Here is a 14,297-nt window from a genome sequence, read left to right on the forward strand (position 1 = left end):
GGTAGGGTCAGTTCTCTGGACTATACACATCACAACACTATCCCCTCATTTTTAATTTTCAGTTGACTCTTTTTTTTTTTTTTTTTTTGCTCTACAAAATTACTTGAACTTGAGCTTTCTCCTATTATAAACATTGTGTTTTCCTAGAAAATCGCTCATGGTGTATATATTTACCTGAAAAGCCTTAATTGGTCTAAATCAACAGTTTCAGTCTTAAATGATATGATAGGACTAAGCAATATTGTGAGCATTTTAAAACATAGCTATGCACATAATAGTGCTCAAAATTAGTTATTTACTATATTTAAGCAGGTTCTGGAGCTACAATATAGGAAACATAGCATTTTTGAAATTAATTTTATAGTATTTGCCTCAAAACTTGAAAGAATCTGGTGGATACTGGAAACAGTACCTTTAAAAGTCTCATAAGAAATATTTGCCTGTTCATTTATCAGTTTGGTGGGCTAACCATTTAGTTCAGTTCAGCCACTCAGTTGTGTCTGACTCTTTTCAACCCAAAGGACTGCAGCACACCAGGCTTCCCTGTACATCACCAACTCTCAGAGCCTACTCAAACTCATGTGTATCAAGTCAGTAATGCAGTCCAACCATCTCATCCTCTGTCGTGCACTTCTTCGCCTGCCTTCAATCTTTCCTTGCATCAAGGTCTTTTCCCATGAGTCAGTTCTTCGCATCAGGTGGCCAAAGTATTGTAGTTTCAGCTTCAGCATCAGTCCTTCCAATGAATATTCAGGACTGATTTCCTTTAGGATGGACTGGTTGGATCTCCTTTCAGTCCAAAGGACTCTCAAGAGTCTTCTCCAACACCACAGTTCAAAAGCATTAATTCTTCAGTGCTCAGCTTTCTTTATACTTCAATTCTCATATACATACATGACTACTGGAAAAACCATAGCTTTGACTAGACAGACCTTTGTTGGCAAAGTAATAGCTTTTCAATATGCTGTCTAGTTTCAGGTCACAACTTTCCTTCCAAGGAGTAAGTGTCTTTTAATTTCATGGCTACAGTCACCATCTGCAGTGATTTTGGAGCCCCCCCAAAGAAAGTCTGTCACTGTTCCCTATGTTTCACCATCTATTTTCTGTGAAGTGATGGGACCAGATGCTATGATCTTAGTTTTCTGAATGTTGAGATTTAAGCCAACTTATTCACTCTTCTATTCCACTTTCATCAAGAGCCTCTTTAGTTCTTCTTCACATTCTGCCATAAGGATGGTGTCATCTGCACATCTGAGGTTCTTGATATTTCTCCTCCCAGCAATCTTGATTCCAGCCTGTGCTTCATTCCGCCCAACATTTCTCATGATGTACTCTGCATATAAGTTAAACAAGCAGAGTAACAATATACAGCCTTAATGTGCTCCTTTCCTGATTTGGAACCAGTCTGCTGTTCCATGTTCAGTTCTAAATGATGCTTCTTGACCTACATACATATTTCTCAGAAGACAGGTCAGATGGTCTGGTTTCCTGCTCTTTAAGAATTTTCCACAGTTTGTTGTGATCCACGCAGTCAAATGCTTTGGTGTAGTCAAAAAAGCAGAAATGGATGTTTTTTTCTGGAATTCTCTTGCTTTTTCTATGTTGCAACAGATGTTGGCAATTTGATCTCTGTTTCCTATCTCTTCTAAATCCAGCTTGAACATCTGGATGTTCACAGTTTATGTACTGTTGAAGCCTGGCTTGAAGAATTTTGAGCATTACTTTGCTAGTGTGTGAGATGACTGCAATGTGTAGTAGACTGAACATTCTTTGGCATTGCCTTTCTTTGGAATTGAAATGAAAACTGACCTTTTCCAGTCCTGTGGCTACTGCTGAGTTTTCCAAATTTGCTGGCATATTGAGTGCAGCACTTTCACAGCATCATCTTTTAAGATTTGAAATAGCTCAACTGGTATTTCATCACCTCCACTAGCTTTGTTCACTGATACTTCCTAAGGCCCACTTGACTTTGCATGCCAGGATGTCTGGTTCTAGGTAAGTGATCAAACCGTCATGGTTATCTGGGTCATGAAGATGTTTTTTTGCATAGTTCTTCTGTGTATTCTTGCTACCTCTTCTTAATATCTTCTTCTTCCATTAGGTTTGTACAATTTCTGTCCTTTATTCTGCCCATGTTTGCATTAAATTCCCTTGTTAGCTCTAATTTTCTTAGCAGGTTTCTAGTCTTTCTCATTTTATTGTTTTCCTCTATTTCTTTGAATTGATCACTGAGAAAGGCTTTCTTATCTCTCCTTGCTATTGTTTGGAACTCTGCATTCAAATGGGTATATCTTTCCTTTGCTCTTTTGCCTGTAGCTTCTTTTCTTTTCTTAGCTATTTGTAAGGCCTCCTCAGACAACCATTTTGCCTTTTTGCATTTCTTTTTCTTGGGGATGGTCTTGATCCCTGCCTCCTGTCCAAGTCATGAACCTCTATCCATAGTTCTTCAGGCACTCTGTCTATCAGATCTAATCCCTTGGATCTATTTGCCACTTCCACAGTATAAGTGTAGGTATTTGATTGAGGTCATACCTGAATTAGAGAAGGCAATGGCACCCCACTCCAGTACTCTTGCCTGGAAAATCTCATAGATGGAGGAGCCTGGTGGGCTGCAGTACATGGGGTTGCTAAGAGTCGGACATGACTGAGCGACTTCACTTTCACTTTCATGCACTGGAGAAGGAAATGGCAACCCACTCTAGTGTTCTTGCCTGGAGAATCCCAGGGACGGGTGAACCTGGTGGGCTGCCATCTACGGGTCGCACAGAGTCGGACACGACTGAAGCGACTTAGCAGCAGCAGCAGCAGCAGCATACCTGAATGGTCTGGTGGTGTTCCCTACTTTTTTCAATTTAAGTCTGAATTTGGCAATAAAGAGTTTATGATCTGAGCCACAGTCAGCTCCCAGTCTTGTTTTTGCTGATTGTATAGAGCTTCTCCATTTTTGTCTGCAAAGAATATAATCAGTCTGATTTTGGTATTGACCATCTAGTGATGTCCATGTGTAGAGTCTTCTCTTGTGTTGTTGGAAGAGGGTGTTTGCTATGACCAGTGCATTCTCTTGGCAAAACTTAGTGATTTCCCTGCTTCATTTTTTACTCCAACGCCAAATTTGCCCGTTACTCCAGGTATCTCTTGACTTCCAACTTTTGCATTCCACTCCCCTATAATGAAGAGGAAATTTTTTAGGTGTTAGTTTTAGAAGGTCTTGTAGTTCTTCATAGAACCATTCAATTGCAGCTTCTTCAGCATTACTGGTCATGGCATAGACATGGATTACTGCGGTATTGAATGTTTGCCTTGGAAATGAACAGAGATCATTCTGTTGTTTTTGAGATTGCATCCAAGTACTGCATTTTGGACCCTTTCGTTGACTATGAGGACTACTCCATTTCTTTTAAGGGATCATTGCCCATAGTAGTAGATATAAGGGTCATCTGAATTATTCACCAATTCCAGTTCATTTTAGCTCACTGATTCCTAAAATGTTTATGTTTACTCTTGCCATCTCCTGTTTGACCACTTTCAATTTGCCTTGATTCATGGACCTGACATTCCAGGTTCCTATGCAATATTGTTCTTTATAGCATCGGACTTGGCTTCCATGACCAGTCACATCCACAACTGGGTGTTGTTTTTGCTTTGGCTCTGTCTCATCATTCTTTCTGGAGTTATTTCTCCACTGTTCTCCAGTATCACATTGTGCACCTACTGACCTGGGGAGTTCATCTTTAAAGTCTTTTTGCCTTTCATACTGTTCATGACATTCTCAAGGCAAGAATACTGAAGTGGTATGCCATTCCGTCCTCCAGTGGACCCCATTTTTTCAGAACTCTCCACCATGATCCATCCGTCTTGGGTAGCCCTACAGGCTCATTCTTTCATTGAGTTAGAGAAGGCTGTGGTCGATGTGATCAGATTATTTCCTTTTCTGTGATTGTGGTTTTCTTTCTGTTTGCCCTCTGATGGAGAATGATAAAAGGCTTATGGGAGCTTCCTGATAGGATAGACTGACTGAGGGGGAAACTGGGTCTTGTTTTGATGGGCAGAGCCATGCTCTGCAAATTTTTAATTCAATTTTCTGTTGATATGCAGGCTGTGTTCCCTCCCTGTTGTTTGACCTGAGGCCAAACTATGGTTGAGGTAATGAAGATAATGGCAACTTCCTTCAAAAGGACTAACCATTAGCAAATGCATATAACATTTCTGGCAAAATGCAATTATCTCTGACTCTCTCAACAGCTCTATAAATTCTCATTTTAGAGAAATAATAGTTGTGTCTTGGACTTAAAATTTTATTTGCTAAAGTGAAATTGTCGTCATTAAAATACAAATATATTTGATATCAAACTCTTTAATATATGATAACATGAACTTAATAAAGAGCATAACTGACATATTTTTAAAGAATTGAGCAAGTGAAAAGAAATGACATGTAATTTTTTTAAACTATAGGCACCCATATTTTTACAGGGATAGATACAAGCTCTCAAATATTGTCCAAAAGCGAAAGAGGGACTGGGAGGGAATTGAGACCTCTTACCCAGTTTCTATTTGTTCTTTTCTCAAACACAGGGCTTTATTTGAAACATTTCTAAAGACTTTCTGAGTATGTTATTTTCCCTTTATTCTGAAAAATATCTTTGCTTTTTATAGCTTCCTTTCTATTATTATCTTACAGCGTATTCCATGCTGTCCTTTGTTAGATATCAATGGTGTGGCAGTTTGCTCTTGATGATTACTTTGTTGGAGATCTGCCTTATTTCATTCTACTGCTCACTTTTTGTAGTAAACATCTATATATGTTTTTTATTTCTATTTTTATCAATGCCCTTTATCTTAAAAATTCTAACTTACAAAATGTCTGTCTGACTTTGAGCAAATGGAATTGAAAAATTCTGGAGTATCAGTTCCTCTAGGCTAATTTGTACATGCCTACATACCTGTTTTTCTGAGTTCCATCTAAACTTTCAATCATGGTGAATGAAATCAGAATTTTTCAGCTGGTTTTAATTCTAGGGTTAGCCTAGATATGTTACACTTCAGAATTTATGTACTCAGCTATAGGAAGACCTATTGGTGTTAAAAAGAGTGTTATTTGATCACGTGATTGATCTCTTGAATATCAGTCAGAAAGACTGATAGAACTATCATCAGAAAAATTTATTTAAGATAGCATGTTTTCTATTTAATATTCATTTCCTTCCAACCCTTGTTGTTAAAATGAAGTCTCTTGTAGCTCAGTCGGTAAAGAATCTGCCTGCAGTACAGGAGACCTGGGTTCCATCCCTGGGTTGGGAAGATCCCCTGGAGAAAGGAATGGCAACCCACTCCAGTATCCTTGCCTGGAAAATCTCATGGACAGAGGAGCCTGGGGGGCTGTAGTCCATGGGGTCACAAAGAGTCGGACACAACTGAGCAACTAACTCTTACTTAAAACAGAAAACAACAACAACAACAAAAACCCCACTGGATCTGAAAGGGCTCCCCTTGCCTAGTTAGTGTGAACTGCTAAGACTCAGGACATCTCTGTTTGACAAGTCAGCTAACTACACTACAGGTGCTGAAGTTATCACCTGAGCTACATTTCAGATATAATTACTGCTTCCTTATTTCCAAAGGAGAGTAAGCCATAAATTCCTGCCTCAAAAGTTATAGCAACAGGGTGATGACAATTTAATAGTAACCACAACCATATATTAATTATTTTAAGGTGCAGGGGTAGGGACAAATGATTGTCACGGATTCTCTCTGAAGGTCCCGCTGAGATATTTCAATATGACTACATGTCACCTCTTCCTTCTCAATGTTGCTGAGCTACTCCCCCTGACCTCTTCTCATCCCTCTTATATCTTCTATACTTCTTGTCTCACAGATTATCAAAGTCTTTCCCAAAGTTTCTTTGTCATCATTATCATGTTTGTTCAGATGAGAATATCTTCTCGTCTGGCCCAATTCTCAGAAGTAAAGTTTCTGGGTATGTATGTGTTAGGAGAAAGGGCTAAAGGGCTATGGCTGAATAACTAGCAAATCCTTTAACATCTTTGCTGAGTGAGATCTCCAGTTTTGCCCAGGCAAAGAAATTAGCTTTGAGAACACTGATTCACAGGTTTATTTGGGGGGTGCATGTAATGGAGCTTCTGATTTCTGTAATCAATAGCAAATTAAAATATCACATTTCATATATTTTAAGCAAAAAGATGAATGCCCAGCTATACTATATATTCATCTTCTTTTCAGAATTTTAGAGTTATTGGAAATGTAGCTTATGAATATGAACTGACCCTGTATTTAGAGGTTTTACTCGGACCCTATATTCCAGAGATTTGATAATTTTAAAATTTCAAATGAAGAGCTTTGGAATTATGTATTTTGTGCATTTACGATTGTTGGTTTTCATCTCCTATAGCACTCAGTTGCCTTTCATAATAATTTCTCTCTCCTTATTAGGACAATGAGAAGGGACAGTGCCGTATTGATTGGAAGAAAGAAAAGTCAGGAGCCCTAGAATAATCTTGTAACCACAAGTTTTATCTGTAGTTTGGCATACATTAATAAAACAACTGAAGCTGAAAGGTCATCCACAGCTTGAGGTTGAGGACATTGCTTTTGTGGGAAGGCTCTCTCCTATAAATGTTTAACTAGAGGATTGTACAGTGTGTGGTAGCTCCTCAGGCATTGGGAAAGTGCCAGAAGACTCCCCCCTGCCCCGCCCCCCGCAATAAGGTGTAAATATGGAGTTGATGACATTTGAGTCTCATCAGGTTTAAAGTTCTTGGGGACCATCCATCCCACCTTGATACGTAATACTGGCCAAATGTCTTAGGATCTTCCTGCTGTTTTAGGCTTCTCTAATACAGCAGAAAGTGAAGAGGAGCTAAAAAGCCTTTTGATGAAAGTGAAAGAGGAGAGTGAAAAAGTTGGCTTAAAGCTCAACATTCAGAAAACTAAGATCATGGCACCTAGTCTCATCACTTCATGGGAAATAGATGAGGAAATAGTGGAAACAGTGTCAGACTTTATTTTTGGGGGCTCCAAAATCACTGCAGATGGTGACTGCAGCCATGAAGTTAAAAGACACTTACTCCTTGGAAAGACAGTTATGACCAACCTAGACAGCATATTGAAAAGCAGAGACATTATGTTGCCAACAAAGGTCCATCTAGTCAAGGCCATGGTTTTTCCAGTAGTCATGTATGGATGTGAGAGTTGGACTGTGAAGAAAACGGAGCACTGAAGAATTGATGCTTTTGAACTGTGGTGTTGGAGAAGACTCTTGAGAGTCCCCTGAACTGCAAGGAGATCCAACCAGTCCATCCTAAAGGAGATCAGTCCTGGGTGTTCGTTGAAAGGACTGATGCTGAAGCTGAAACTCCAATACTTTGGCCACCTCATGTGAAGAGTTGACTCATTGGAAAAGACCCTGATGTTGGGAGGGATTCAGGGCAGAAGGAGAAGGGGATGACAGAGGATGAGATAGTTGGATGGCATCACCGACTCGATGGACATGAGTTTGAGTAAACTCCGGGAGTTGGTGATGGACAGTGAGGCCTGGCGTGCTGTGATTCAAGGGGTCACAAAGAGCCGGACATGACTGAGTGACTGAACTGAACTGAACTGACTATGCAGCTATTTTCTTTCTTAGTTTTTAGCAATAGCATTATGTTGTGTTGGCTGAGTAATTCTTGTGACTACCGTCTAGACAAAAGCTGTGGGAAAGAATGAGAATATTAAAATGGCTACTTAGAGAAACAGTTTTCCATACTAGTATAAGTGTATGCTGGAAGCTGACTCTGAGGCTCAGATCTTTGCAGAGCCATCCCTGCATATGGAACTCAATAGGGCTTATTGTGTTTCAGTCATACTAACTAGGGCCTGGGGCTCTTAGCAAGGCTCTGAAATAGAAAGGGCCTTTTGCAGACAGGTAAAGAAGTCCAAGAAACCTGATGGTGGAAAGGTGACTGGAGTTTTTGCCTCTTAAGGGAAAATAATCTGCTTCAACCACTTTTCTTATAGTAGTATATGTTTAGGAAAAGCACACTATTTTCAAAAAACATTCAACAGACAGTGGTTTCCCAGTGTGAGCCTATATTTTTCATCCATTACACACTAGTTCTTCTTTCTGTCTCTTCTAAAATGTGTGCAGATCTCGAGCTAGCTGATGCTGAAAATTCGATGCATTTATCACTCCACCTCATCACTACTGCAATTCTTTCTTCTTTTTCTTGTTTAGTGTCATTTTGTTTTAGGAAAAAGAGGTTAGATTTACAACCTTGGGAATGAAAGACGTCTCTTTTGAAAAACAGAGTAAATATTGTATAGATAGTGAGAATATTTGTGCAACTGTAGGCAAGGAGCTGTTTCTGCTCCTGTGGGCTACTCAGCATGCGATTCCTGTCAGTGCTTGCTAACATTTTTGAAAACAAATATGAGTGGCCAAGAAAATAACTAAAGACCATGTGGCTAAATGGGAAAATTGCTTAATAGAAAAAGGAAAGTGTAATTAATTCATCTTTCTGGATAATGGAATCAGAGCACTGGAGCAGAGACATCCAGATTATCAGTATCTGACTTACAATGCTTTGGGTTGTTTTCAATAAAAGTTTTCTGTCTGATTCACTTATATAATTTGAAACTAGAAAGATGATTCTATCTATAGCACGATTTTAGATCCTCTTGGGAGATAACAATGTATAAAACAGAACTCTGCCCTGAATAATAATGGTTAAATTATTGTGCAAGGAAGGTATGGAGTTATTGGTACAGAAAATAAGCACTATAAGAATTCAGAGTCAGAAAAGTCAATATGGGGACAAGTGGACAGGAAAGCTTCATGGGACTAAATAGAACTTGACCTTAATCTTGAAAAATAAGAGGAATTTTTTGATAAGTGTAGAAGGGGAAAATGGTAGAAAGAAGTGCTGAAGGTGTGACTAAGTAGTGGTTGGGATAAAGAGTCTGTTCTCAGGTATAATAAGTTCGCCAACTCTTGAGGGAAGGAATGAAATCCAGCTATGGCAACTCATTAGCTGAGGAAGTCGACCTTTACTTTGGGGAATGAATGGTGGTTATGTGGGAACTTTTGAAAGAATTTCTCTTTCTGGCTCCTCTAAATTATGAAAGACCAAGTGATAATTTCTTTGACTACAACTTAAGTAAGAAAAAGAGATTTAAGAAGGTAAGCTCTTAAAAAATAAATTTGGAAGGAATGAGTTGGTTTTGATGGTTTTCCTGAGGACACTTTGAAGGTAGACTTCCTTGTGTCTTAGACTAGTCACATCTGGAAATATCTTCTGTGTAAGCTCAGGTGAGAGGGTCTGGAAATCATTTTGAAAATAGAGATAGATAATAAAGATCCTGTTGCTACACCAAACAGTCTTCCAGATGCCTTATATACATTAGATCGTTACAGCAAGTTTATGAGGTAGGTTTTACTATGCTCATTTTAGACTTGAAAAATTTCACCTTCTAGGAACTTATTTGGCGTGTTTGACTTCCCACAAATACAGGGTGGCAAAGTTGGGCTTGGACATCAAGAACCTCTACCTTTGCATTTAGGCTCTTTCCACTAACCTGTACTACTTTGTAACATGTGAGTAAAAAGTACCAAACAACAATGGCAGTGATCTAGAAACTTACACATTTTTTTCTAAGGGATAATCATCATACATGTGAAATTAAATCAGAAACAGGTATGAGATAGGACATAATTTGGTACCTTTCTACAAGTCGCTGTTATAGTTAGACAGAGTTTGTGCTTCTTTTCTCATTCATCCCATCAGTAAAGACTACTATAATCCCAGCTCTCCATGTTTGTAAAGTTTACAGGGTACTTTAATAAATGTTTTAAAATAATCTTCACAAAAACTCATTAATAGCAGACTGGGCATTATTTCCAATTTTTGGAAAGAAAAATTGAGATTCAAAAGGTGCTAAATGGTAGCACTAATAGCTGAATCCAGTTTTTGTTTCTAAAGCTAATGATTCACTTAGTTCTAGTGACTCAAATGGCAGCACTGTATCTCCCATTGTTGGCTTTCAGAAAGATGAGTACATGTGATCTGTTCTCCTTGCTTTTTATTTGCTCATTACAGCTATTACAGCTTGAAATACTTTTCTAAACTTATTCAAAATACTTCTCTACTTATAATCATTTTCTTTATCGTTTTCTAATCCAGAGTAGTTCATATATCCTAGTTAGCTATTATTAGAATGCTTCTCTGGTTATAATTCTAATTTCATCTAATTTTCAGTTACTACTTTTAAGATTTCTCAAAAACAAACAAACAAATAAAAAACAAACAAACAAAAAACCCCACAAAAAACCACCGCCTCTTACAGCCAACAAGATAAAACAGCATTAGTAGCCCAGAGTATTATGTATTAGGACTAGAAATCTGGTGGGAGCATCTGTACGTCTTTATTTCTTTTTGCATAAGTACAGTCAAGGTTAATTATTCATTGAATAATTCCATGTCATTGAAAGGGTAGAAAAACAATACAGGGAAAAATTCTGGTTTCTTAAATTTCTATAATCTTTCCTTATGGATAATGGCATCCTTTTAAGATTGAATGAGTTTGCATATTTGACTTGTAAGCTTATCACAGACTTGGCCTCATGTTTAGCACTCAGAATCCTTCAAAGTCATTTGGAGCCTCCTACTAATTTTTTTCCACAGTTTTGTGCCCTGACAGCCCCAGAACACTTAGTTCTGCTAGGTAGAGCCCTGGGAGAAAGTCAAGGTCAAGTCATTTGACACTTCCCACTTAACAAATCAACCACCACCACCAGTACACCAGAAAAATGAAAGTTGTTTGGTTGCGTCTGACCCTTTGCGACCCCATGGACAGTCCATGGAATTCTCCAGGCCAGAATACTGAAGTGGGTAGCCTTTCCCATCTCCAGCAGATCTTTCCAGCCCAGTAATCAAACCCGGGTCTCCCACATTGCAGGCAGATTCTTTACCAGCTGAGCCACAAGGGAAGCCACCCCTCCACCCCCTGACTACAGAAAGAGAGTCATTGCGGTAAGGGGGTATAGAGCTTGTCTAAGAGGGGAGAAAGAGAAGTAGCCTGCATTTCATATTCACTCCAGTGGAACTGGAGGTTAGGCTTGCAGGGCCCCCCTGCTGCTGTATTCTTCACTGTTAACCTGTTGTCAGAGGAAAAGCCTTCTGAAGTCTGATCACCACATAAGCAGGGGAGGCCTAAGGTATCCTGAGAGATATTACAAATGAAAGAAAAATAGAAAATGCAATGAAATCATCATTGGCATTAACGGTATTTAACTATGCTTACCAGTCTTAAACAGTTTGCACACACTGATATTAAAGAAACATTTCTTTAATGAGGAAACTGCATTCTAACTTTAAGATTAAATCAAAATAATTAAAAACATATGTAGGAGAGAAAAATTTGCCATCCCCAAGTGTGTCTCTTTGGCATAAGGACTTTTTTAGGCTAGTTATTTTTAAGAAAGAAAAGATCCAGGAAGTTTTTCATATTACCTCCCCGTACCTGACTAAAAGAGTTTAGATAGAGGCCCTGTTTCTGGAAGGAAGCTATCAGACAGATAACTGTAACATGAACTAGATGTGGTGGTGAGGGAAGAACCTAGCAAAATCTGTTAAAAATTCTCTCTGTTCCATTGTCTCTGCGGGACCCAGCAAACATTTATTTACCAAACATTTGTTTTCTATCTCCATGTGCTTTGCTTCCTCCCCTTTCAAGTTTCAAACCAGGATCCCCAACTTTCTCTTTTGTCTTTAGCTGAAGATGATATTTAAGGTGAGGGCTTCAGCTATTTTGGTGAGGTACTCAGTTTTCCTAGGTTTCTCCCATGTATACAAACTATTATAATTTGTTTGACTTTTCTCCTGTTAATTTGTCTCATGTCAATTTAATTCTTAGACCAGTCGGAAGAACCAAGAAGGCAGAGGGAAATTTCTCGCTCCCCAAAGCAAGGTAGCTAATAGAAAGATTCCTGTGATTCTCTGATACCACAGAGCTCCATGCAATTGGAGAGGAAAAAATGCAAACACAGAAATGTGTAGCTGAGGAAAACACATGAGTAATAAACATCAAAGAAATCAATAGGAAAAATTATCTCCCTTAAGTAAGTCAAGGAAGCTCTGCTGCTGCTGCTAAGTCTCTTCATTCGTGTCCAACTCTGTGCGACCCCATAGACAGCAGCCCATCAGGCTCCCCCATCCCTGAGATTCTCCAGGCAAGAACACTGGAGTGGGTTACCATTTCCTTCTCCAAAGCATGAAAGTGGAAAGTGAAAGTGAAGTTGCTCAGTCATGTCCGACTCTTCACGACCCCATGGACTGCAGCCTACCAGGCTCCTCCTTCCAGGGGATTTTCCAGGCAAGAGTACTGGAGTGGGGTGCCATTGTCTTCTTCTCAAGGAAGCTCTATTGGATAGTAAATGTAATATCTCCTCTCAGGGCAATATATAGAGGTAAAGACAAGCATTTTTAAGACAAGAGGAAACTACACTGGGATTTAAAATAAAAATTAATAATACAGCTGACAAAGACCTATGGAAAGTATTTATGTATTCCACGGGGGAAATAAAATCAATGAAAAATGAACATATTGCATTTATGCACAACATATATTTTATGCTGTCCTAGTCCTAACACTAACAAGAGGAGAAAGGGGAAACAGAGAGTAAGATGTTTCGATGGCATTACTGACTCAATGGACATGAGTTTGAGCAAACTCTGGGAGATAATGAAGGACATGGAAGCCTGGTGTGCTGCAGTCCAAGGAGTTGCAAAGCATCAGACACAACTTAGCAACTGAACAAGTCCTAACACAATGATTTCTGTTCGTCTCCAAGGCAAACCATTCAATATTACAGTTATCCAGGTCTATGCCCCAACCAGTAATGCTGAAGAAACTGAAGTTGAACGGTTTTATGAAGACCTACAAGATCTTTTAGAACTAACACCACCAAAAGATGTTCCTTTAATTATAGGGGACTGGAATGCAAAAGTAGGAAGTCAAGAAACACCTGGAGTAACAGGCAAATTTGGCCTTGGAATGCGGAATGAAGCAGGGCAAAGACTAATAAAGTTTTGCCAAGAAAATGCACTGGTCATAGCAAACACCCTCTTCCAACAACACAAGAGAAGACTACACATGGACATCACCAGATGGTCAACACCAAAATCAGATTGATTATATTCTTTGCAGCCAAAGATGGAGAAGCTCTAGACAGCAACAAAAACAAGACCAGGAGCTGACTGTGTCTCAGATCATGAACTCCTTATTGCTGAATTCAGATTTAAATTGAAGAAAGTAGGGAAAACCGCTAGACCATTCAGGTATGACCTAAATCAAATCCCTTATGATTATACAGTGGAAGTGAGAAATAGATTTAAGGGCCTAGATCTGATAGATAGAGTGCCTGATGAACTATGGAATGAGGTCCGTGACATTGTACAGGAGACAGGGATCAAGACCATCCACATGGAAAAGAAATGCAAAAAAGCAAAATGGCTGTCGGGAGAGGCCTTACAAATAGCTGTGAAAAGAAGAGAGGCGAAAAGCCAAGGAGAAAAGGAAAGATATAAGCATCTGAATGCAGAGTTCCAAAGAATAGCAAAGAGAGATAAGAAAGCCTTCTTCAGCGATCAATGCAAAGAAATAGAGCAAAACAACAGAATGGGAAATACTAGAGATCTCATCAAGAAAATTAGAGATACCAACAGAACATTCCATGCAAAGATGGGCTCGATAAAGGACAGAAATGGTCTGGACCTAACAGAAGCAGAAGATATTAAGAAGAGGTGGCAAGAATACACAGAAGAACTGTACAAAAAAGATCTTCACAACCCAGATAATCATGATGATGTGATCACTAATCTAGAGCCAGACATGTTGGAATGTGAAGTCAAGTGGGCCTTAGAAAACATCACTATGAACAAAGCTAGTGGAGGTGATGGAATTCTAGTTGAGCTGTTTCAAATCCTGAAAGATGATACTGTGAAAGTGCTGCACTCAATATGCCAGCAAATTTGGAAAACTCAGCAGTGGCCACAGGACTGGAAATGGTCAGTTTTCATTCCAATTCCAAAGAAAGGCAATGCCAAAGAATGCTCAAACTGCTGCACAATTGCACTCATCTCACATGCTAGTAAAGTAATGCTCAAAATTCTCCAAGGCAGACTTCAGCAATACGTGAACTGTGAACTTCCAGATGTTCAAGCTGGTTTTAGAAAAGGCAGAGGAACCTGAGATCAAATTGCCAACATCTGCTGGATCATCAAAAAAGCAAGAGAGTTCCA

Source organism: Capra hircus, chromosome 11, assembly GCF_001704415.2.
Source record: "Capra hircus breed San Clemente chromosome 11, ASM170441v1, whole genome shotgun sequence".
Lineage (NCBI taxonomy): Eukaryota > Metazoa > Chordata > Mammalia > Artiodactyla > Bovidae > Capra > Capra hircus.